Raw genomic sequence first — 24,581 nt, 5'->3', positions numbered from 1 at the left:
TAGTGAGATCATTATAAAACGCCAATAGACAAAAAAGGTAGTTTCTACCCGGAATGTCACAGTTTTGTTTTGTAAAATAAACTATACGATTCAGTCATCCGTATTGGTGCATTCGTGGAACTGGATGTGTTTGGTTACATACAGAGGTGTCCGATAGGTATTCCGGTTCTAATTAAAGCGCTATGATTCAACGAATACGTTCGTTAATTTTGTATCCGCGTTTAATATTTTGGGAGGATTAATTGCTTTGCTCATTATTTTGAAAATTTTGTGGTATGTTTCTGAAGTCCTATCATTATTGTATAACCTCATGCGGTCAGGGTTTTTCAGAAATTTTGAGAAACTTAATCTAATACGCAAATTAAGTTTTGAGAAACTTAATCTAATACGCAAATTAACTTTTGAGAAACTTAATCTAATACGCAAATTAACTTTTGAGAAACTTATTAATTCTCTTGTAATGGGGTAAAGGATTGGAGTTTACCAGCTCTATCTACACCTATGACATATAAATTATGTTTATACTTTGAAACTATAAAAACTTATTTTCAAAAAAGTTCAATTTAAAGTACAAAAAAGTCCGCGATACTATAACCAAAAAAATATTATTTTTACACTTAAGAGTCTATTTACCGAGAAAAAGCTTTAGGCTATAGAACTGCAGAGCACAGCTAGTATCCTATAATAAGTCTTTTAATTTTCATTATTAATTTTTATTGAATTTCTTTTAGGTAAACACACTGATTGCTCATTTAATGTCTGCCATACGGTTTAACTTGTGCATCGTAACGGGCTGACCTATTTCCAATAGGGCATGGGTTTTTGTTTTACTGTTTATCTATAGTCGATTAAAATGTTTGATCAATACATAAAACTTTTGATTTAATACCTCTATATCATGGTTTATGAGTGTCGTGTCATGTTGGCTTAGACTAGACTAAGCTTGACTCTTAAAGAGATTGTGTGGGTTTACTCCATTTGCCCATCGATAGATATTATAGTGTATAAAGAAAAATAGTGCAGCGTTGCCATCGTAACCAGTGCATGCGTTTTTCATCCCTGAGAAATCAGGCTGTGAACTAATTGACTTTTCTGTTTTGAGCATATAACACTCGCTCGAACGGTGAAGGAAAACATCGTGAGGAAACCGGCATGCCTGACACCCAACTACCCAACCCAACCGACGTCATGGCACAGAACGCTGATTATATACTTGATTTTTAAGAAAAATACGTTATCACGAAACAGATAATAAAATCTGAGATCAACACCAAGGGTTGTAGCGCCACTGGATTTTTTATCGTGAAGGAAAACATTCAGGCTTCTATGCCTAATCACCTTTATATCAAACATACAAATATAGAAAGCTGTGGCCAAAACGTATTTTTTTTGTTTTCTGTTAATCCTTCAAAATAGACTTATATATCTGGGTAAAGCCGCACACATTCAGCATAACCTGTTCAACAATGAAATTCACTAAAAATATCTGCACGGGCCAGTTTTATTATAGACCACATCTATTATGAATTTAGCCGAGCCCAATCAGAAGCAAACGTCGTAAACGAAAATCGTTACAGAACTGGAACAATGTACTCGGTAACATCTATATACAGTCTCTTCAGCTCCATTAAAATACATGGCAAAAAAGTCTACATTTCAAACGACATTAATTTGACTTTAGAAAACTCAACAGTTTAGTTAATTAATGAATATTCATTAGTCTTTGCATTTTGCAGTAACACTTTTTGAGTGTTTTAATACATTTAGGTATAAAAACAGTGGTCTAAGGTTGTTACCTATTTTAATAACGATAGGATGTTGACTCACTTCTAAGGAAGTGTACCTTGTCATTACAAATTATAATAAGGCGTATGGTAAGTCTGCCCACGCGTTGCGTTGGCGTCAAGAGATCTTCGTCCCCTTTCTAAATTGTTTTTGTTTATTTGGTACTAAGATATAAGTTATGATCCTGCTTATTTGCAGAAACTAGTTCGAGTTCAGAATTCCTTGAATCAATATCCAAGCTGTAATAGTCTTGTACTAAGAAATGTGACAAACAGATTTCTGCGTGACGGTTTTCTGGTGTTTTTCAAATAGAGGTTTGCAACAAATTTTGCTCAACCCAGTAATCAACCTGTACGCCCTCAGCCACACTTTGTATAAGTGAAAAGAGAAAAATTACAGAAAGTGTATTTCACTCTCTTCCCTATTAACCTATACATGTCAGTCGTCCTATTGGTGGGAGGCTTTGAACTGTGTGGTTTGTGTATAACTTTGTGCTCAAAAATAAAAACCAAAAAATATTTTACAAACAATTCGTGGAACGAAATGGTTGGATTCTAAAAATAGATTCATGACAATTGTAGAGGCAAAGGGCTGCAAAAACTTCACAACCTATACCTTGAAAGTTTAGTATTGTCTTTTGTTAACATAGCTTTTACATATTTAAAGAAAACTTTTACATATTTATAGGTAAAAAAGTGTTTTCTTTAAACCTTGATAATTTGTTAATCACATTCAACGCACCCCACATACACACCCTCACTTTCACACTATCACACAACATAGCCGAATTAGGTATAACAAAGTTAAATGTATTTAATATTTTTAATTGAATTTTTTTTAATACATTTTTGAAGCCTTTTGTAAATACATATATATTCCATCTTTGGGTACATCTGTAATATTGATTTTTGTTATATATAATTTTTGTTAGCTGTGGGATTACAAAATATATACCCAATACTAACTTCAATTGTTGCGTGTTACTTTCAATATTATTTCATAATTTCTAATTATATGGCGTTCAAAATTTAACGAGCTACCAAAAAGGGGTATGAGATCAAAGATTATGTACGTGAGGTACCATATTAGGTCGCAATGTTCCATTTAAAGACCAATAGATGCAGTGTCGTTGACTCTTAAGATAAGGACAAGTGAAAACTGAAAGTTAATATTACCTTAATTTTTATCGATGACAGTCATTGCATGAGTCATGTATTAAGAATACTGTTCAATTCTATTTTTAAATATTTATCTGCGCAATAACCCCAGGCGTTTTACTTTTACTTTTTTTACTCGTATCTATGGTATTGAACAATTCATTAAAATGTCTGGAAAATAATACACAATCGATAATAATATATGTAGCGCGTGTTTTATTACTATTGTAAATGTTAGCCGTATTATGTCGGCTGTTGCAAATGGCTAAATCCATATATTTAAAACTTGCAGAACGAGAATTTCTTTTCTACGCCTTTGTGACCGGTTAAAGTAGAACGCACTAATAATTGTGACGTCACTACAGAGATCTTTTAATTAACGTCTGTATAAAGTACCCATAAAAGTGCTTTTATATCCCGTTTCCTATACCGCTATGAACATACATCCATTGCCCTAAATACCAGTTTCCGAGTCACCTGAAGCAATGCCTGAAGATTTCCAGTCCATTAAAATCTTTGCCAACGTACGGCGGCATTTGCCTATTTGCATATTGTATTCAACCACAAATTAATTATGTGTCAATTAGATTATTGTTAATTTAAATATAACTTAAGTGTTGATTATCTCAAGCAAGACGTTGAATATTATAATTGTCACTGGTTCACGTAAATCTATTAACACGATATTAAATCCTTTACTGTCATTCCGTCTGATGAAAGTTGACGTTAATATATTCGTTATTAACGTACCTTATGGCTTATAGCACTAATTATATCTGATTTTCGATACAATTTGACTAAAACACATGAATAAATACTTTTTGTTATAAAGTGCCATTCTAATACTTGAGGGTTTGTAACGTTAATGAGCAACGTTGTCCCTTACTCTTTGTCTCTGATAAAGTTTCTGCATAAATTTCTAGTGCGTAGTCTAGACGGGGTTGTTTGTGTGTTCTGACTGATGCAATGGTACTTTTAAACCTGTTACGCGTTTACGTCACGATATACAGTTGATTATGATACTCTTGATTGAAAGTTGTGAAGGGCAGTGTATATTTTATTTGACTTTAAGACCGATGTGTATTTGTTTTGTACGTTATTATGATTGCATTGCAATTTTGTATAATTGTATTTATTTGTACTATATGTATAAAATCAGTTTTTAAATTAATTAATACGTTCCTTTACGTGGGATATTTTTTTTATAATCAAGAATAAAATTACCGATGTTTCTGGTTCAAATAAGTTGTTGACTTAGAGATCGCTTAGAGATTTGGAAGGATAAATATTGTTTATTGGTTTATTTTAATTTCGTTTAAAACTACCTAGTTAGTTAGTTTAGTTATTAGTTTTTGGTCATTTTTTCGATTTGCGTCATAAAAATAGGTGGTGTTGTTTTTTTACATTTAACTAGGTTTAATTCGCAGACGACACATGTCATTTCTAGAAAGTATCTGAATGCAGTATTACTAACTTTTAAAAGTAACATAAAGTCTTATTTCAGTAAAATATCCTATTTGCGATATTAAAGGTACTTTCCCTTCATGTCCCATAACTTTGGGACGCCCTGTATATAGTCAACATCGTTTACGAGCACAACAGTTCTAAACGATGTCGTCCGTCGGACCGGTTATATTGACCAAAATCTCCAAAGGTCCTGGCGAAATTCTGTTGTATAAGGTAGTCTTAACAACCGATGACGTTGTTACGATCAAATATGATTAGTCCTATCGATGTCGTTAAAGCAGATTTTGACTTCATTTAGTTTTTTACATAAAGATAAAGATATGTGTATCTTTACATAAATATGTAAAACAGTTGTATGATCATGTTGCATTCAAAATAAACATATCAAAAGCGTACATAACAAACAAATTTCTGAGTGTCGTTCTAACCAAGATTATAATTTTGTAAGCAATAAAAAATCCGTATACGTATAGAACAGGTGCTGTTGAAGTTTTTGCCCTCGCTATCCACTGGGTCAACAGGTTCGTTCGAGTGGCAGCTTGGAGACGTGGACCCTCAACCACTCACTTAAGGCTTCATACAGCCATATGACAATGCCATATCAAATGATGTAAAGTTCGTCGGTGTCTAGGCCTGTCTAGGCTAGTTATTAAACTGTCAGCGCCCCTAAACGGATGCTCGATGATCTATTGTCTATTACGGATAGGTCTGAGAGATCGTTTGAGAATTCCGGCCGCATCGCTCGTGTTTGTAAATCATATTGTTTCACGTCTTGCGGTTTTCCGTCTATTGTTTTGGTGTATACAAACATTTTCATCACTTCGCCAAACGGTTAATTTTGTTCGAGTTTCGCCAACGCGTTCGCTCGCGTATTGATTTTTGTTATTTGCATCGCGTCTGCAATCCTCTGTATCTGCAGCCATTGTTGAGCGAATGTCCAATTATGGTATCCTTTTTCGCCGGTGTTGCAATCGATTTTTTACTAATAAAAGGTCGCTTGTCCTAATACTTTACACCCAGTTTACATATAATAACGCCTGTATCGTTTATTTGCGGTATTCTCATTTCCATACACGTGCATATGCATATGTACAAGCTACTTGCGTACACTGTAAATAGACGCATGCTCTTACCCAAAACGTTAATGCACGCGAGAATGTGAATCCAAGATAATGTACGGCTGTTGCAGAGGTGTTATTTTGAAAGCTACCTGACATAGCTAGCCGTTTTCTGAAAATAGGCGTTCACGTGTGGCAATATTTAGGTCGCGTTCGTTCCATTTATAATTATCTTAGCGAGCTTTTATTACCAATAAAGTTATTTATGGGTGTGTCCACTGGCGTGTGGAGACTTTTAACATATTAATACAAACATTTCTTGTGTTTGATGTCCTTTTCCAGTATTACGTTTGAAATTAATAAAACTTGATTAGGGTTACGAAGTTTCTGTATGTTTATAAATAAGTTTGCTACGTAGTTTAAGCTTAATTATTAGTGTGTCCAATACTAGTACGGTGAAGGATTTGGTTGTAAATAAATTGGCGTATTCGATATCGACCATTAGACAGATCAAGTAAGCTAAATTTAAATATCGTGTACCCTCTAGGTAGGTACTACATCATCAACTCCCCCCCCCCCTCATTGTCCCTCCTTTTAGAAGAACGCGTTTTGGCCAAACCTCACCGATATCCAGATTGAGCATTCTCATATACGAGCTAGGTCTGGACAACCACAGTTGCCACTCACACTTTTAAATAAATTTTGTATAATTTATGAATCGATGTTTTTTTTCTCTTCGTGTTTATTATGTCTGCCCATAAGTGCTTGTATTTTCCTTTTCACCAATTTATCAGTGTACCGAGCGTTGATAGGATTTTGTAAATACAATAAACATCACCTACTTGAATATATTATCAAAGAAACCAAATACAAATTAACTTTATACGAACTTTCCACCAGTCAACAAATCGAGTAATTATCGCCTGAGATTAGGCGGAAATTTATAGGAGATGGTTTGTTCGCTATCAGTCTCCAAAGGAAATTATCTTATCTTCATTAATAAATCTCTTCACAGATCAGCTTCATTTATACTCATCCGAAAATCGATGTGAGATGTACGATTCCATTTTAAAAAATACTTTATTATTTTGTTTCCTAAAACTTTTGATATTTTTAATCATGAAATCAAAGTTGCGAAATTTTATTTAAATAATTCGAATAATTTAGTACGGATTTCTTTAAAGGCGAGCTGAATTTACATAAATGTTATAGATGTCGCTGTAAACAGAACTGTATATGGGGTTTATACTTTATACATTAATTAAACTTAAATTTTTGGGAGCCCATAACTATAGCTTACGCTAACGAAAACTATACCCTTAAAATCCCATCCTCCCATACTCCTCCTTTCTTGGCGATTCCTTTAAGGTCTCTGCAGTTAGGCCATGTAATTCACTTCCCGTCCATATTCGCTTAGCTCCTTCGCTATCTTCCTTTGAATTTCTTCTGTACAAACATTACCTGTCCACATCGTATCCCGAACTTTCTTACTAACTACTAACTGACGTGACTTATCTTAAATTATCGTGATTTATTTGTCTTTTTACTTTCTATTTTTAATGTAACATCTTTATAGTTTAGTTTTTTTTTTTTGTTATTCCTGTTAAGTTTTTGTTTTAATAACTGTGCATAACATGTATTTTTGCACTACTTGCTTATGTTATGTCATTTAATACATTTTTATTTTTTTCTTTACTCACAATGGTTGCCTGGAATAGATCGCTCGTAAGCGATAAGGCCGCCAGTTGCCCTCCTTTTCATTTAATTATGTTATTTTTTTTATTTTAGTGTAACGAAGTGTAAATAAATAAAATAAACAAATAAATAAGAATCGGTTCTGGTTCCTTTGGTCCATTTCGAAGTCCCCTATAGAATTATGAAAAGCTTTATATTTCCAAGGTACGGAATAACGAATAATGAACACCAAAGTTAATTAATCTAATAGCGGTTTACAGGTATAACTCAAATTTTTCGCCTTTATTATAGTAACTTGCGAATATCTGACAAAACGATTAAATTGGAACTTAAAAAAATATATCATTATTTATAAAACCACGAAAGGCTTGCCATAATAATATCAACATCCGGTAGAAATGTGTATGCCACGCTCTATTAGTACAGAACTGATACATTCCGTAAAAAAAATCTTACAAGAAGTTAATATCATAATGTTATGACTTTGCGAAGTAGACCAAACATTATTTTTAGGTCAGGATGATGAACAACTATAACTTTTCATTACTCAACCAAAGTTATTGGTTCAAATACAAGCCGTGAAAGCTGTATATATAATAGCTATTTATTAAAAATTAACGAAGTACCTCAGTAGGTCAGGAAAATTGGGTTTTTTCTTGACTATTCAAGTTAAGATGAACCTATGACTTGAATTTTTGATAAAACTATGCTATTCATCGAAGATTTCTGATTTTGATAAAGATAGATAAAATAATTTGGTTAAATAACAAACTACTATACTTCAAATAATGCCTTTCATAAGGTATCTACTACCTACTCCTTCTACCCAGTCCAGCTAGTAGTGCAATGTAGTATTATTAAAATTGATACCTTTTATTAAAGTCTCAGCAAAAAATAGAAAAAATATTCGATTCGAAATAGCCACCTTTGGCTTTCATACAGGCCTTTAATCTGTTTGGCCACGAATCTGTGGATTTACGCACTGTTTCCAAGGGAAACTTGGCCACCTCTTCTTTCAAACTCTTTTTAGGAGACTCAATGTTGCCGTGTTGTTTATTGTGGGTGATGAAACTGACGATTATTCGAAGTCGAAGGTTGAGGTCTAGGCTAGATGAGGACCAGTCTTCAGCTCTTATAAAGTCCGGAGCGTTGATCTCAGATCAGGCGTGGGTAGTCCTGCCTTGTACTGGTATGTCCACAATATATTTTTAAAAACTTGCTGAGAGGTTTCATAACATGATCCAAGGCTGTATGCTACGCTTTGGATGAAGTTGTCGTTCCTTTTTCACAAAGCTTTAGTTTTTTTGACTCTTTGATAAGACACGCCCCACCAAAGTATCACGTAGGATGAAGTCCACGTTGTACCTTTCCGACCACTTGAGCAGCTTCTTTAGGACTGTGAGCGTACACTTTATGATGTGTGTTCTTCAATCAAGAATTTTTTTTTATTGATAAAGAGGATATTACTTCTTTTAATCTGCTTATCGCGACAGCAGCCATTTTGATTGATGCACTCTCTTTAATTGTAAATATTGATTTAGGGCATATCCTGTACATCGACGATAAGCGCCGAGCTTCAGGTCTTGATGCTCTATAATACGCGACAGTTCTAGTGGGAATCTTCATTTCTCGCGATATTATAGGTCATACGAGTACTCGCAACCAATGAGATTATTCAAAATCTTTATGTATATAAATCTTCTATGCGTGTGCTTGTAGTTAAGCTCTTGCTGAACGAATGGACTGATTTTGGTGAAATTTGTGTGTATGTTGACATGAACAAAAAACCATCTAAACCACATGGTTTTTTGTATATCTTTGTGTGTCTAGGACAACGTCAGGTTCGTCCACTCCGGGTATGACCAGTGGGCAACTCTTTTGATTTCTTTCTCGCAAAGATTCTTTTGTTTCCTAGGGTGTTACCTATATAATAAATTAAATGAAAAAATTAACATGTAAACGGCAGTATCACTTAACATTTTTTACTTTGTATATTTAATGTATCATCTTTTTAGTTTAGTTTGTATTTTTTTGTTCCTGTTTAGTTTTTTGTCTTAATAAATTATTTTTCACTTCTTGCCTATCTAATGTAATTTTATACTTTTTTTTCCTTTACTCACAGTGGATGCCTGGAAGAGATCGCTCGCAAGCGATAAGGCCGCCAGTTGCCCTCCTTTTGACTTAATTATGTTCATTTTTTATTTTCTGTAGTGTAAAGAAGTGTTAATACATAAAATAAATAAATTATATAAACCTCTGGCCTGGCCGCCTCCTGTTCTATTAAAAAATGTGTGCGTGTACACACGTAAGAAGTGAAACTTCTTAATGACCTTATTTTTCGAACAATGATCTACTATATGTAACTTTACAGAAATTGGTTAAATAAAGTTTAACAAAAGGCTTTTATTATCATATACATGAATACAAATAATACGATTATTTCATTTTACCTTATTACTACTAAAATAACTTAATTAATTATAATAGAATTATTTCTATAAATGTAATCGTTATAATATACTTTTGTTATTAATCTCTTAGAATCAACCGTAGTAAGGACAAGAAAAAGATGGCACTTAACGGAATAATGTGACGCGTAACCGAAAAATGTGACGGTAAAAATTACAACGCCGATAAAAAAGTTTCACTTCAAAAAGAACAATTTAGATTTTCAAACTTCGAATAACACAATGTGCTCTAAACGAAATTTTAATTTTCTGTGTTTCCCGTCACCAGCGAAGTTTTGCTTATTTGGTATCTGATAGCTGTAGGGTTTAATATGTACCTTGTTGGTCCGCTATAAATCGTCTAGACAGCTAAATAATATTTTGACCCTGTATGAGATTGCAATTCAATTTATTGTTACTAGCTATCCACATTAAATTAGTTTTATGATAAATAGAGAATAATCCTCCTTGATATTACTTTTTTTTATTACACCCAATTCAAGTAATAGAGCAAAAAACTGGGCTGGTAGTTGGACAATGACATTTTTGTGCACCATATGTATTTGTATGTAATTTTTAATACTTTTGTATTTTTATAGGTACCCTAATTTTTAATAAAACACAGCTTACGTTACTATTGTAGTTTTCTGTAAGTACAATGGTGTTAATGTCTCTCAACAGAGTGTTGTCCATCGTTTCAAATTATTGAATATTTATTACTTTTAAATTATTATAACGTTGTTCTTAGATAATCCCAAGGAAAATAATAAACCATAGCCAAACATAGACTATATTTCAGTGGCAGTAATCAATCAAATCAATCATAAAAATCAGATTTGTAATTTGTTTTTTGAAGTTATACTTCTTTTGGCGCAAGAGTAAATTTTTACGATGCGCGCGCACACCGTCACATAAAAACCGACACCCTGAAGTTAGCATAGTCAAAATTTTAAAATAAAAAATGTCAATCTCTTTAATTATATAGTAATATTTTTTGTGATATAAACTTTCTATAACTAGATAATACGTTATAATAAATCTAACTAACTTTTTATAAGGCAAAAGATTTTTATCTTGTTACGCCAAAGAAGTATAACTTCTAACGCGTGTATACATACACATGTTTTCATATTAATTTAATATTTTTTCTTATAAGAGAATAAAACACTGCAAATGTTAGAAATTTTCTAAGACGCGTTGGAAATTACACTTCTTTGGTGTAACAAGTTAAAAAATCTTTTAAATTTCTTAAAGTTCGCTTTATTCTACGTTTGTAGAAAAAACACTAACAATAGTTCAATACTTCACTATTTTTAATATGTACGTGATTATAGCGTAAATATAGATACCCTAATTTATTTGAAACGGTAAAAGTGTGTATATAATGGGCTTTATGTTCACAGTTTAAAGTTTAAATGGCGTGGAATCGGTAATAACACTTATTTAAATTCGTTAATAGCTTGACTAAGAATAGCTTTTTCGTTCTTTATGTTTACAAAAAACCATTAATTGAACTAGGTAGTTAAAAAATACGGGTATATAATCTGTACAAATCGCGTAGTCTAAACTGACATAAATAAATAGTATTTTAACTAAGAAGGTTTATAACAAGGTCTTTTATATATACTTTACGATTGAGTGATATGATAAAAATCCATTAACGCTACACGCTGACGTGATAATGCGCTTACGCAGGCCCACGCCATGGATGTCAAGCTTGACGCAGAGACTGTGGGGCCCAGTCACTCAAATGCCTCTGGTATTCAGGGGGATAGCGAGACCCCACCAAATAAAAACATCTCAGCCCTTCACACGCCTCTAAGACGGGCCCTGGAAGTTCGCCAGCAATTCCACCCAAGGGATCCGGGCTTATATCCGACATAGAGAGCTCACAACCTACGGTTCCGGGCCACACTATAACTCTATATCGTCTTGGCCTAGACAATCTGTATTTATTTCTAATAGGTATGTACGTAGCTTCCTTGACTTGAAGGCCTATGTCTTCTATGTGGACCAGAAGGCTTCCAGCGATTTGCAACTCTTTGGAAGTCACTTCAAGTCATTTTATAGATTATATAGTGGTGGTGGCAAGGTTAATTGCGTATATATAAAGTAAAATCCATTTGTGCACAGCCGTGATGAGAACCTACGACCTCAGGCTTAACAGTCGTATGCTTAAGCCATTAGGCCAATACTGCTATAGGTAGTTATATATACCCAAATATACCTACTTATACCCAAATTAGGTCGGGGCTAACGTGAAAGCGTAGCTCAATTTTTCATTCATAATATTTTGTACGGTGTAATCCTTAGTTTCATATCTAGACATTTCAATCCAAGATTTTAGCAAATAATTTTAAAGTTACGCTTTGAAAATGCTCTTCGCATTCAGCCAAAACTATTCTGAAGACGAGGGTAGTCTTTCAGTTCAGTAAAATTTCTTCCTTCTAAATAACTTGAATGTGCTCTTAAAGGTACGGTAAAGCTATTAAAATACAAAAAAGAAGCGAAATTACGTCTCAAAATTTGTATGTAATATCTTTTGTAAAATATATGGAGATTAGATTTACAGGAGCTGTAAATCTAACCAAGATAATATTTATTTAATTTAATTTAATACTTCGTTGCAATAAAATACACAAATAACACAATACATAAAAATTACAAGGCATGCAACGGGCGGCCTTATCGCTAATAAATTATCTTTTCCAGATAACGCTAGTAAGAGAAACTAAAAAAATAAATATGATAATAATTGTTTCTTCACGGCAGGAATCATGTGTAACACAAATAAATGTTATTACATACCACATTTAAAAAAGTATGCTATATGTGTTATAAAATGTTAGTAATTCTTGATAGGGAAACATAACTGGCAAGGTACTTGAAGGATATCATTTCTTATTATAAGGCTTGGTAACAAAGAGTTCCCAAAGCTTATAATAGGAAAAGCTTTAATGATTTAGTAAGTAGCGAGTTGTTTTTTCTAACTTTCTAGACAAATACTTTGGCACAAAAGTTATTTTAATTAAAAGCCTCAAGTTTCAGTTAAAAGAAATTATACCATATGGCGTATACGAAAAGTAATTCTTTGCCAGTTGCGCACTGCTTAAATGTCTTAACATCTGCTACTAGGGCTTCGGCCTGCATAACTTGGGGGAGATGACACGTGCTATCTTTATAACGGTGTTATTAAAGGTAAACTGCATTTTAAATAAACGTTCAATTAAGTTGAATTAATTGAACAAAATAACTGTTTCGGCATATTCTTCTTCTTCATCTTGTCTTGATTTCATTACGACCACACACTGTTCATTGTAAAATTAAAACATTGTATCTAATATTTGATTTGTTGTGATTCTTAGCAATATATACTTTTAACTGATTCCAAAAAACCAGAATGTTCATAAATATTGGAGCGCTCTTTACATTTCATACATTTTGATAAAATATTTGTTGGCATAGTGCAATTTCGACCCGTCTAAAAAACAATACCCCACACGCCGATTGATAGTAAATTCAGTTTATGTTTGCTTACCAAGTGTCACCAGAAAATGAATTCGGGCGAAAAGATCGGCACGTTTGTGGCACCCGGGCGTGGTCCTCGCATATTTTTATTACTTCACTTTGTCGGGGTTGCCTAAGTCACAGCAGGCTATTCTTATTGTCAATTTCTTAACAAGTATTTCGGATACGAAATTGTAAAAACAAATGCTCTTATTTCTCTATTTTCAAATGTGACTCGTTAAATTTATTGCTGTTCACTCCATCTGCGTCAGATGTTTTTACAAACAGATAATCCTTAATGGCTCTAAATACTGTTGAGTGATTTATCCTACTTAAATTCGTTTATCTAATTAAGTATCACTTTTAAATATCAAATGTTGCATTGATTAATTCTTGAAATCAGTAAGCACTTGAAACATAGTACGTTTATACGAAAATACGGCTGTGATAGTTGGGTTATCTTTTTTTGAGACTATAGCAATATTTAAATATTTGATAAGATCCTTTGGTCACGCATGTATGTTGCGTTCAGAATGACCCACTTCATATTAAGATAAATCAATCGCTTAGAATTCCACAAAATTTACATGGCTCACAATTTTAATTTGTCATGTATAGTTTAAATTTTTGATTAAATTATCTGCAGATATGAGTCAGCAGTAGTGAATTCGAAACAGGACAGCGAGTGAGACCTTGGCTTTCTTTTGTGTAAGCAGTAACTTGTTTGTGGTTCCAATTGCACAAATTACTTGAATCTTTAAAAAAAAGAATTGTACTAACTTAGAGCTGCTCTATTGGTTACAATACACTTGTTAATTTAAGCTGAATGTATTCTTAGTTTCTCTTAAAAGGCCCACTACTGTTTATTGGACTTTTGAAGACACTTGTGGATACACGAGTTATATGGAAGTGTTTTTATGTATTGGTACTATTATTATTAGAAAGTATTAAGAATTCATTACCAGTAATCTTGGCTTGCTAACGGAAAACATACGCTCAATTGTTATAATACGTAACAAAAACATGTTTTGTTTACGTTGGCACGAGTCAATGCTTTTAAGGAACTGGTATTTAATCCTGAAAAAATATTTTATGGCCTTTTTATTAATGGTTATATTTAACATCCCTGTCGCTTTTATTATTATATTCTGTCCTATAAGTTTTAACATCTTTTTCGGAAAAGGTACTAGATAATGTCTTAGTTGCTACGTGTCAATGTATTATGATATCGTAAGCTTTGTGTACATTCGTTATCACATCAAGAGCCACAAGCTGGCTACGACTCCAGGCCAGTCAACTGTCGCGCCCCCTACTGAGTTCCCCCCGCGCCTCAAGTAGCCCTCAATTGATGCAGTCTCGATTCAACTGTCTCCGGTGTCGCACGTCGCTGCTTCTAAACAAAAGCTTTTCCGCTCTCGAGCTTTGTCTTCCTATGAAGTGTCTATAATATGTCTGCCTCTCATACCGTATCTTTTGAATAAGTGTTTGTGTTTAGCAGTAAATTGGTGACGTTTTTCTGTAGATAGTTAATGTTAACGGTTCCGTTGTGTATCAATTAGTCATAATATATGTGGTTATATGTTTATTTTGATTGACGCTATGCTACATATATCTTAGTATCGGAATAACAGGTATGTTAATTTTTTATAAATATTATAATAATTAATTATGAACGTAGGAAAACAACTGTGCATTGTTAGGGGTTATCTCAGTTTTTTATCTACTAAAGTAACTTAAGTAACGCAATTATAGGTTATACGTGTATTAATTGAGGATATTTATAGCATCGGTCTGTGATGACATAAATATTTAATTATCCCACGACGTGAAAGAAGGGTGGCAGAACGCTATGAGAAAACGGGACAGCAAATGCCTGCAATTTGAGGGGTTACCAATTTCGAATCGTTTCCATCTACAAATTCAACAATGGACGGATTTAGGGGAGAGGTTATGTTTTAGAGACGCATATTTATTGAGAGTATTTTGAATTTGGCGAAATCAAGAACCCTATTCAGTTGTTTAATAACAAAATTATATCCTGTATGGCGATAACAGTTGACAAGTCCGAACATGTTTTTAAAATTCTATAAATTCGTCAGGTTGTTTGGTCTCTATAGTTGATTCCTGGAAACTTACAAAGCTAAATAAAGAGCTCATTATTAGAGCTTTCCTGTCGTCGTTTTGTAATTAAGACAATTATAAAAATAATGGCATGCATTTTTGTCTGATATTTAATATCTACAATAAGTATTACTTTCTCAACTAACAATGCTTCCGTTTCGCACAGACATTCATCAGATCAGAGAGCGTGAGCTGGTTATATCAAACTTTCATTTAACGTCATAATAATTATAACAAGAATTATTGTATCACTTTCAAAGCGGACGCAAAGCAAGGTTTAAAATTACCTCTATTCAATTAACTTCTGCAATTGTATCTTCTTTCTGTGATATCGTAAACACTGAAACTCTTATACGTGCTTTAGATATTTTAAGAGATGTATTATAACCGGTACCATCAATAAAAATAAACTCCAAGTGTGATTTTTAATCTTATGTTAGAGTAAATGTTTTTAATCGTTAATCGTTTTCTGCCTATAAAGATTTCATAGGTAATAAAATAATTGAAAAAAATCTGCTGTTAAACCAGTTATAAAGTTCAACGGAGCAAAGCTCATGTGTCCAACGTAACATAATTAAATATTGTAATTACATGTCTTCAGCACGACTAGCAGTTCATATTTTCTTTGTTTTATAAATGTGATGTTACTCTTTTCTCTTCCATATTTGATACAATTGTATTTTAAAGGAAGCAATGACATTAATTTGCTTTATTGTTGTGAGATTGTTCGCGTATTACCAGGACACTGACCCAGTATCTGTTAACATCGATTTATGGTCACTCATGACTTCATTCAGTATCTATGCAATAAATTTTATTTATGCTTTCCAATCGTTCTTTGCTGGTTGTGAAATTCGTGATTGCGTTTAATGTTTAGTATAGCTTTAATCGTTATTAAAATATAGAATTTTTTCCTCTCGTTACAATTTGAACAAACAGATAAATTGACCTCCACAAATATTTCCCTTTTTTGTCACAGCAATTGACACAGTTTCACTTGCCCTATTTATTTTTATCTTTCTTTTCACGTGAATGAGTTTGTCATGGTTTTTCCCTATTGAATTATAACGACATTCAGGTTTCAAATGACTTCATTTCTCTGTCAATACGTAACGATAGCCTTATAAACGTAACGTAATATAAAGTTCTTAACGCTAAATGTCGTAAGTACTATAAAGTAAGTAAATGGTAATTCACGAGTTACTTTAGTCATGAAAAATACAATGTTAGTTCTCTGAAGTTACTTTTCCAGCTTATTCTTTACTTTATAGTAAAATTTTATTATTTCGCTGTTTTTATTGCGTAATTGTGTTGTAGTTGTGTAACTTTTATGGTCCCTGCATTGTCTTCTGTCAATCATGGCTATCATTTGTTTCCAGAGACATTTCCGTCATGTTTTATTCATCGACATTCTTTCTCTCGTGCATTGTACGCATTTGTAATTACGTCTTAGATATGTGCATTTAACAATCGGATCAAAGTTCAGTGACCTTAAGCTATTACCATTCATCTGTCATCAATAAGTCGTATTGCCATGTAAAGAAAAGCTTAAATTATGGCCTTCTACGGGAAACGCTGTACGACCCAAGTGTATTATATGTTATAAAATGCTTTAAGGTATTTCTTGTTTATTCAACTGCGCGATATGTATTGTGTAGAACACATGATAACGGATAATCTAAAATATACTTTTAGAGGGCGCTTTAGTTCTATGCATAGTAGGTTCAAAATAATTTGTATAAAAGGATTTCAAAATCCATTATGGAATCGCAAACGATGTCACGGCAAAGAGATCAGAGATTTCTCTGTACTACCAGTTGCGACACAAACATAATAGATAAGCTATCCTGTATCTAGGCTTGATCAAATTTGTATAAGGCAGGCCAATGCTACAGAACAGTCAAGGTTGATAAGCCGTCGGTTGATTCTGTATGCCTCATTGAATATGGCATAATCTCAAAGTAATGTTGAATGTGTTAATAATTACCTCGGGTGATTGCAAAATTCTGTTCTGGGTGGGTACTAGTTTTCAAACGCTTATACTGACATTTAATGGAAATTTAAGCAGAATTCAATAAACTGCCACTTATTACGATGACTCGCATTGAATCCGCAACGTTTCTGATTATATGTTATCAATAGCGAATTTTGCTAAATCATATAACATTATAACTTAGTATTTTTTAGTTTTAATTCCAGCAGTGAATAAAGCAATTTCGTTACGTTAGTGGAAAAAAAAACATGAAATAATCCACGAGCTCTTGACCCATAGCGTGTTTACATCACCGAATTGATTACTATTATCAAGACAATCTTTATGAGCCACCGTAAAGCTAAAGTGTATTTTATGTCATGAAAATGGTAGTGAAGGCGTATCTAAAATCGTTTACGTAAACCGTAAACAAAATGTGAGCTCCAATCTCGTATATTCCTATTATACTATCTAATTGCTATTTGTCCGCACGCAGCTACGCAAATACGCTCAAATGTTTCAGTGACATCTGTGATAATTTGTGGTTGATTTATGACTCTTTTCTATATTATGGAATGTTGATTAGTATCGTTATTATTACTTTTTATAACCCTTGGTCAGTTGTCAATCTATGGTAACTCCTTATTGGTTATAAACTGAGCTTCGGATATGCTTTATCACTGTAATTAACGTAATGTTAACACAACGAAAATAGCTTAAAGCTTCGCCGAGTGGTGTATTATCGGGAGGCCAATGGCTTGTGCGTCACGCATCGTGATCTTTTGGGAATCGATGTGTGTCAAACATTGAAGGTAAATTAATGTTACGAACATTCAAGTACTTTTATTAGTCTTGAAACTCTCATGGGGCTGAGACAATTACCTTTGTTATATCTGGGTTTTGTTGTGTATGTTCTATTCGCTATAACTTGCTTCAGTCGACTTTGGTGACTCTTGGCGGGATCTGTTTGACCTGTATGTCTTACTTGTCATTTGATTTACGCTCGTTTATACTTAAGCGATTTTATAATATGTCATCGGCGTATATCTTTTTTAATACATTCAAGATTTATGTACTTTGGTGCTCTAGGTAGATTCTTAAAATGTAGTGTATATTTTTTACACTTTAGACCAGTGTTAGTGGGACGTGAAGCCCAGGTCCCACAGGGGGTCAATTTGATGTTTGTTAAGGTTAATTCCAATTCGGAAATTTACTAAATTAATTTATAATTTTAGTGTTAATTCAATTTTTTACTATGTTTTAAAAATTTACTAACTTTGATTTGTTAACACTATCCTTGTAATTTCCTACAGCCTTGTTAATGTTGCTTAAGTAAACAATTCAAAATCGTGGACGAACTGATACGTTTACATATACAAGAGTATAGTGTCATTCTAAATGAAACGTTGCTACGTTCAAATGAAATTATCGAATATCGGATTTTAGACATTCGTACATAATCAAGCCAGAAAAGCTTAGTACTTAGCAGTTCTTTAACACTCAAAAGCAGTAATCATGGCTGATTAAATGTTCAACGTAAAGTGATTGAACACTCAAAGGGCAGGGTGAGCTCAATTAACGTTCCAGACTACAATTAGTTAATCCAGTCCATCATCTCGTAATAAAATCGTAGTTTATGTGGCATTCATAGATGATCGTAATATATCCAAAACGGGTATTGGCTATAAAATTTCTATTTACGGAACGTACTGGTAATGCAATTAACAAAACCTTTGTAGTATTAAGATTTGTTTCATTCAATTAATCTCTACAATCATAATAATATACTTATTTTAGCATATCTAAAAAAAATATAATTGAAGGTGTAACCTCAGATTCCTGTATCTGTTTCGTGATCATCTGTATTTTCTATTTCTTCACGATGTTTTCTTTCACCGTCCGAGCAAGTAAATGTCTATGTCAAATGCGCACATAGAAAATGTTTTGCATAGCATTTATATAATTATCTTAATGGTTTAAATATGTTCGACGTCCTGGTGGAGAGAAAAACTGTGTACAGTTTTGTGTTTCCACCACATCAACTTTCTTTATATTAAGAACATTTATACAATAAATAAATAAAATAAATTGCGATTAAAATGAATTAATCGTTTATTTTAAGATAAATTGTGATTGTTACAAGCTGCTTGCTAACTAACTTTCATTCCTAAGAACTTCATCAGTGTTATTACATTGTTTTATATACTATTGTCTTATGTTGTTATCAAAAGAGACAGTGCTGTTGCTAAATCATACACTGATATTTTGTATGATTTAAAGGCATATATTTGTAAATTTTAACTAACATTCTTCTAGCCTTTTTGTCTTTTGCATAACCTTATCTATTTATGTAACATTTTCCAATAGACAATTTTTGAAGCGATTGAACAGTCAAGGTACAAGTATTAAATTATAATCATTAAAATGTAAATGCAATGTTACTAACAAAATTATTATGCGTCATTCGTTCTTTCCAACGAAAGTCATATAATGCCGGCTGCCTCTCAAATAACAATGAGTGTACAGCCTTCTACAGTATTGATGTTCAATTTGTTCAAATTAGATACTTTAGATTCTCCATCATAGAGATACACATATGGTGTCTTCTAATTATGTTCTATGTATAGCTACAAGGGTTCCCAAAATAATCATTCAAAGGAAAATATTTACAACTTAGTAAATATTTAATTATTAATGTTAACGTATTTTAAATACAGATGTATTATACTGGACTGAACAGCAGATAATTAAGTGTATATTATTTTTAGTTTCTATAAAAAATAAGAGCTTGCAAATCAGACAACAAGTGTATATGTACTTTCCTGTATCTTTTTTTTTAATCTTACAGATACACATATCCATAGACAATATACAAAGCCAAAACAGATGACATTGATCAACAAAATATACGAAACAGAACACAAGTCAATCAAATACACGTATAGATAAATTAAGAATACTAAAATTAAACATTAAACCAACAATAACCTATTATTAAAAAAAACCCTACCACTGCTAAACTAGTATCTTTTTATACGCTAAGCGAAGCAAGGATAAAACTTCACTGAAATAATGTGAGCAATATGCGCTTAGCAATCTTTGGGTAATATACAGAAACGAGCCGTATCGACAACTATGACTCCTGTACGTTAAAATCTACTTACTATACCTAACCCTATCGGTAGGAATTACTGAAAAATCCCGGAGGTATGCAATTTGATCTGCATTTGTTTTTGTTACATTTTGGTGTGTAATCAATTGTAAAATTACAAGTACCGCTGTCGAAAGATCTTTTCAACGGAAACGTGCGCAATAAAACTGATGTAGTTTCAACGGGACCTTGATAAAATACCATAAAGTTGGTAGAGGCTGAACAGTGCAGTGACCTTAGCTTTGACACTGTTAAAAGTAAGGTTTGATATCTCTTACACAATATCGAGTTAAGCCGTAATCTGTATCTATAATTTTAAAGCAGTTTTGTAAGTAAATTATTTATATGAGATATATAAAATAAATCAATGGCGCTACAACCTTTTGGGTCTGGGCCTCAGATTTCTGTATCTGTTTCATGCTCGTTTGTGAATTGAATAGGCACTGATCACCTAGATCAGCCTTCTGTGCCTGACACACACCGTCGACTTTTTGGGTCTAAGGCAAGCCGGTTTCCTCTCGATGTTTTCCTTCACCGTTCGAGCTAATTATATTATTATTATTTTAAATGCACACATAGAAAAAAATCTATCGGTACAGCCGGGGATCGAACCTACGACCTCAGGGATGAGAGTCGCACGCTGAAGCCACTAGGCCAGCACTGGTCTAAGAGATAATTACCCAGTTATATATGATTTAAGATAGTTTCTGCAATGGTCAAACCATTTATGTTTAACAAATCGAAGATTTTTTTCTAATATATTTTGTTTATCACACCATTTCTAAAAAGTTAATGCAAACGTTATTGGGTAACTTTTGTGTATTTTTACAATTTTTTTTTAAATTTATTTAACTGTATTACATTATATTTTCTTTTTACAGGTACGAGTCTAGTAATTTTGGTAAGCTTTTGTATTCGAATAAATAATTTTAATACAGAACATGTTAACCCCTGCGTGACATGTATATTGAGGTAGAGCATCGACCTTCTATGGCTACAGAAGCCTACGTGCTAAACCATACACGTATTAACGGTCATTTACCTTTAATAACCATTGCTATGATAAGCTTTATTGATAAAATAATATTTTGTAATATAGAAAATATTACAAAAGCTACTACGGGAGAAAATTCTCTTCTTTGCAAATTTCATTAATCGGCCTTGTCTCAAAAAGCCCTAAGTGATACATCTACTTGCTGCCTTCACACCACTCTATCTTGTCTTATTATAGCATAGGTGTTGAAGCCCATAATTGTGTTAACCTGGTCAGACCAACGGGTAGGCGATCGACCACGACTCCTCCTGCCATCACTCCTCCCTATCATTACCTGCTTGTCGATACTGTTTGGTTCTCTCCTGGCAATATGGCCGAAGTGGCTAACCCCCCTTTTGTAAATGATAGTCGACAGTCTTGTGGTGTTTTTTAGTTAATTGAGAATGGACTTATTTGTTCTTCTTGTAGTCCATGGTATTCGCAACGCTCCAAAACCACATATCGAATGCCCCGATCTTGTTCCGTTCCACGAATTGACCTGGACTCGCCTCTACAAAATACCAAAGTTCTGACGATTCGCCTCTTAGCAGGCGACGCGTTTCTGTTTTTCCACATTTAGAAAATTAAGTCCAAACAAATACGCACAACGGACCAACTACACGTCTAAGTGCGGGAATTGAGTCCACCCTACACTAAGTCCAAACAAGTGTAAAAACGTACATTTAGCTTTTTTGTTTATCTCCTACTATGCTACTGTAAATCCTATCTCAACATGGGTTGCCTCCAAGTGATAGCTTGTTAGTAAGATGGTTTTGTTATATGAATTTAAGTTTGAATGAATCCAAGCAATCAGAATAAATAAAATTACGACTTTCAGTATTATCATTAAAGTCCATACAAATCGAAATCGATAAATACAACACAAATGTTATAAATATTTTCAGTGCGTAACTCACTAACGTAATTAGTTGAACTAATTAAAAGCGAACCGAAACAATTGCAGCAATAACAATCTTTTATTAAGGTTATTATAAACACAGCCATACAATTGTGATTGACGCAATGCCAAAATAAACAATAGCACGCGTGAATGCGGTACAATTCAACGGTCCAGGGGTTGGCGAATTAATGACAAATCACAATGTGTGCCCCAAGGAGGTTCGGATATAATTCTAGTTATTAAAGACTTGTGGGTCAGCATTCGATCCGCGAACCTTGCACTAGTGGAGTTCTCACGTATTTAAACTTCGAACGAGGGCAGTTACGTCTAGTTGAATGAGGTAATAGACTATTGTTAGAAGTAGGCAATTTGTAAAGAGTTAAGCTTTTGACTTGGTCAGACAGCAGTTGTATTGATATAAGTTTTAGTATTTCTAGTCTCTCATTTTCTTTAGTACTGTACTGATAATTTTAAAAGTATTGAAAATTCTATGCCAATTTGCGTGTATGTGTGTTCCTATTTAATCCAGACGTAAATATTTCTATAAACGATTACCTAGACCGATTATCTAGACCCTAAAATATATAATACATACCAATGGCCCTACAACCTTTTAGGTTTGGGCCTTAGATTTCTGTATCTGTTCATAATCATTTTTTATAGATGTAGGTAGGTAAGTAGGTGATCAACCTTCTGTGCCTGACGAACGTCGATTTGACGTACAAGGTCCATTGGTACACAGCCGGGGGATCGAACCTATGACCCCAGATATGGAGTCGCTGAAGCTACTAGTCAACGACAAAAGAACCTTAAATAACGATTAAATTTTTTGAAATTTTTCTAAAATTATCATCCTCGAAAATGTTATTATTATTAAGGTTATTTAAGTTACTATCGCTGGTTCCTTTGTGGAGGAAAACCTATATTCAGAACAGGAATCATACAAAACATATATGCGAGTTTTATATCAGTTAAATAGCATAACGTATGAAATACATTAGTTACATTGGGTCGGTCCAATTGATCGGCATAAACTACTAGCATTAGGCCGCGAATGTCCATTGGGACTCGTTGACCGAAAATCGAACGTTGCGTACGTCCCCAATCACGTACTTGCGACCAAATCTTTCCACGTAATTTGTCACTTTTACCCATCTCAAGTAGGCATTAATCATTCACGATATTAACCTATTCATTTATGCGTATCCTGATTATTGAAGGACCTTTGAACCGTAAGTGGGTTCTGAATTTCATCCTTTAACGTCTCATGAACTCGCTGTTCGGTGACGTAATTGCTTTGAAGAATGATCTTTGTTTATTCCTAGATGAATAGGTATGAGTAACTCAAGAATTGTATTCAATATTTGTAAATAACTGGGAGTGGAAGAATGTTGCTGTGCTCTTTTGTTAGAACATAACCGCTTTAACTATAGCATCAGTTTTTGTCACGTCCTTTTACGGGGCACGTTATACCAGTTGATATAGGTTTAATCAAATATGTCAATTAATAAAAGCGAGCTAGAATAAAAGATATTTAGAATGCTTTGTAAAGAATGCTACCGCGAATACAATGGGTTGGTTAATGAACAAGTATAAGCTTTCTTTAATGGAAATATTACAATGCGACCCATAAATTTATATTGTGTTACATTCTTATGTAGTTCATGCTCATTTATTTTATATTCACTGATAGCTTCGTTAAGGTTACTCTCAACAAAATTGTTCAAGTGCGACAAATCTTAATTTGATTCAACAAAGTTACGCCCGGGTTTCATATCCTAAATACCAATATTACTTCCATAGTAAACAGTAGCTATCTGTGGTAATTATAAAAAAATCAATGATTCGCTGTATTACTGGTATTTTAAATATAGAAACAAACAAAACATCGTAGCCGTAGACGTTTAAAGTGTTTGTTTCTTATTCACACTCTGACACATTTCTAGTTTGATCTTTATTTGATGGTTAGTCATGCGTGTGCGAATGCGGTTTTGTGCTAAATATACGATACAATCTCAAGTTCATGGACCTGCTAATGTATTGACTGCGCCGCTTTGTCTAGCGTGCAACTTGGCACTCTACCTTTAAGTACGACATTATCCGGGAAGCATTTTCTAGTACTCAGCGTTTCTACGTAGAATTGACAGGTAACCTTGTTGATCAAGTATATGTTTTGTATGTCACATGGAAAGTTTTTCTATATTTATAAGTGATCGACACTAAGTTTTGCTTGTGTTGCCTTTAAAGGTGCCATTTTTTTTAATTCAAACCCGTAGTTTTTGAGATT

At 33.4% G+C, this 24,581-nt stretch overlaps 1 protein-coding gene across 3 annotated transcripts in view; it reads left to right on the top strand.

The window, feature by feature from the left end:
• Nucleotides 1–24,581, top strand: part of LOC123710146 (tyrosine-protein kinase Src64B) — a 68,568-nt gene that overhangs the window by 3,672 nt on the left and 40,315 nt on the right. For 2 of the 3 annotated variants that reach the window (XM_045661876.1, XM_045661874.1), the window contains exon 1: nt 14,488–14,747. The exons of the other annotated variant lie outside the window; for it this stretch is intronic. The gene's annotated coding sequence lies outside the window, so the exon portion shown is untranslated. Of the gene's footprint in view, nt 1–14,487; nt 14,748–24,581 lie in introns of those variants that run through there. 3 annotated transcript variants of the gene reach the window in all.

This window comes from Pieris brassicae, chromosome 5 (genome assembly GCF_905147105.1).
Source record: "Pieris brassicae chromosome 5, ilPieBrab1.1, whole genome shotgun sequence".
Classification (NCBI taxonomy): domain Eukaryota; kingdom Metazoa; phylum Arthropoda; class Insecta; order Lepidoptera; family Pieridae; genus Pieris; species Pieris brassicae.
The sequence above is the reverse complement of the archived record's forward strand: the minus strand, read 5'-3'. Positions and strand labels throughout refer to the sequence as shown.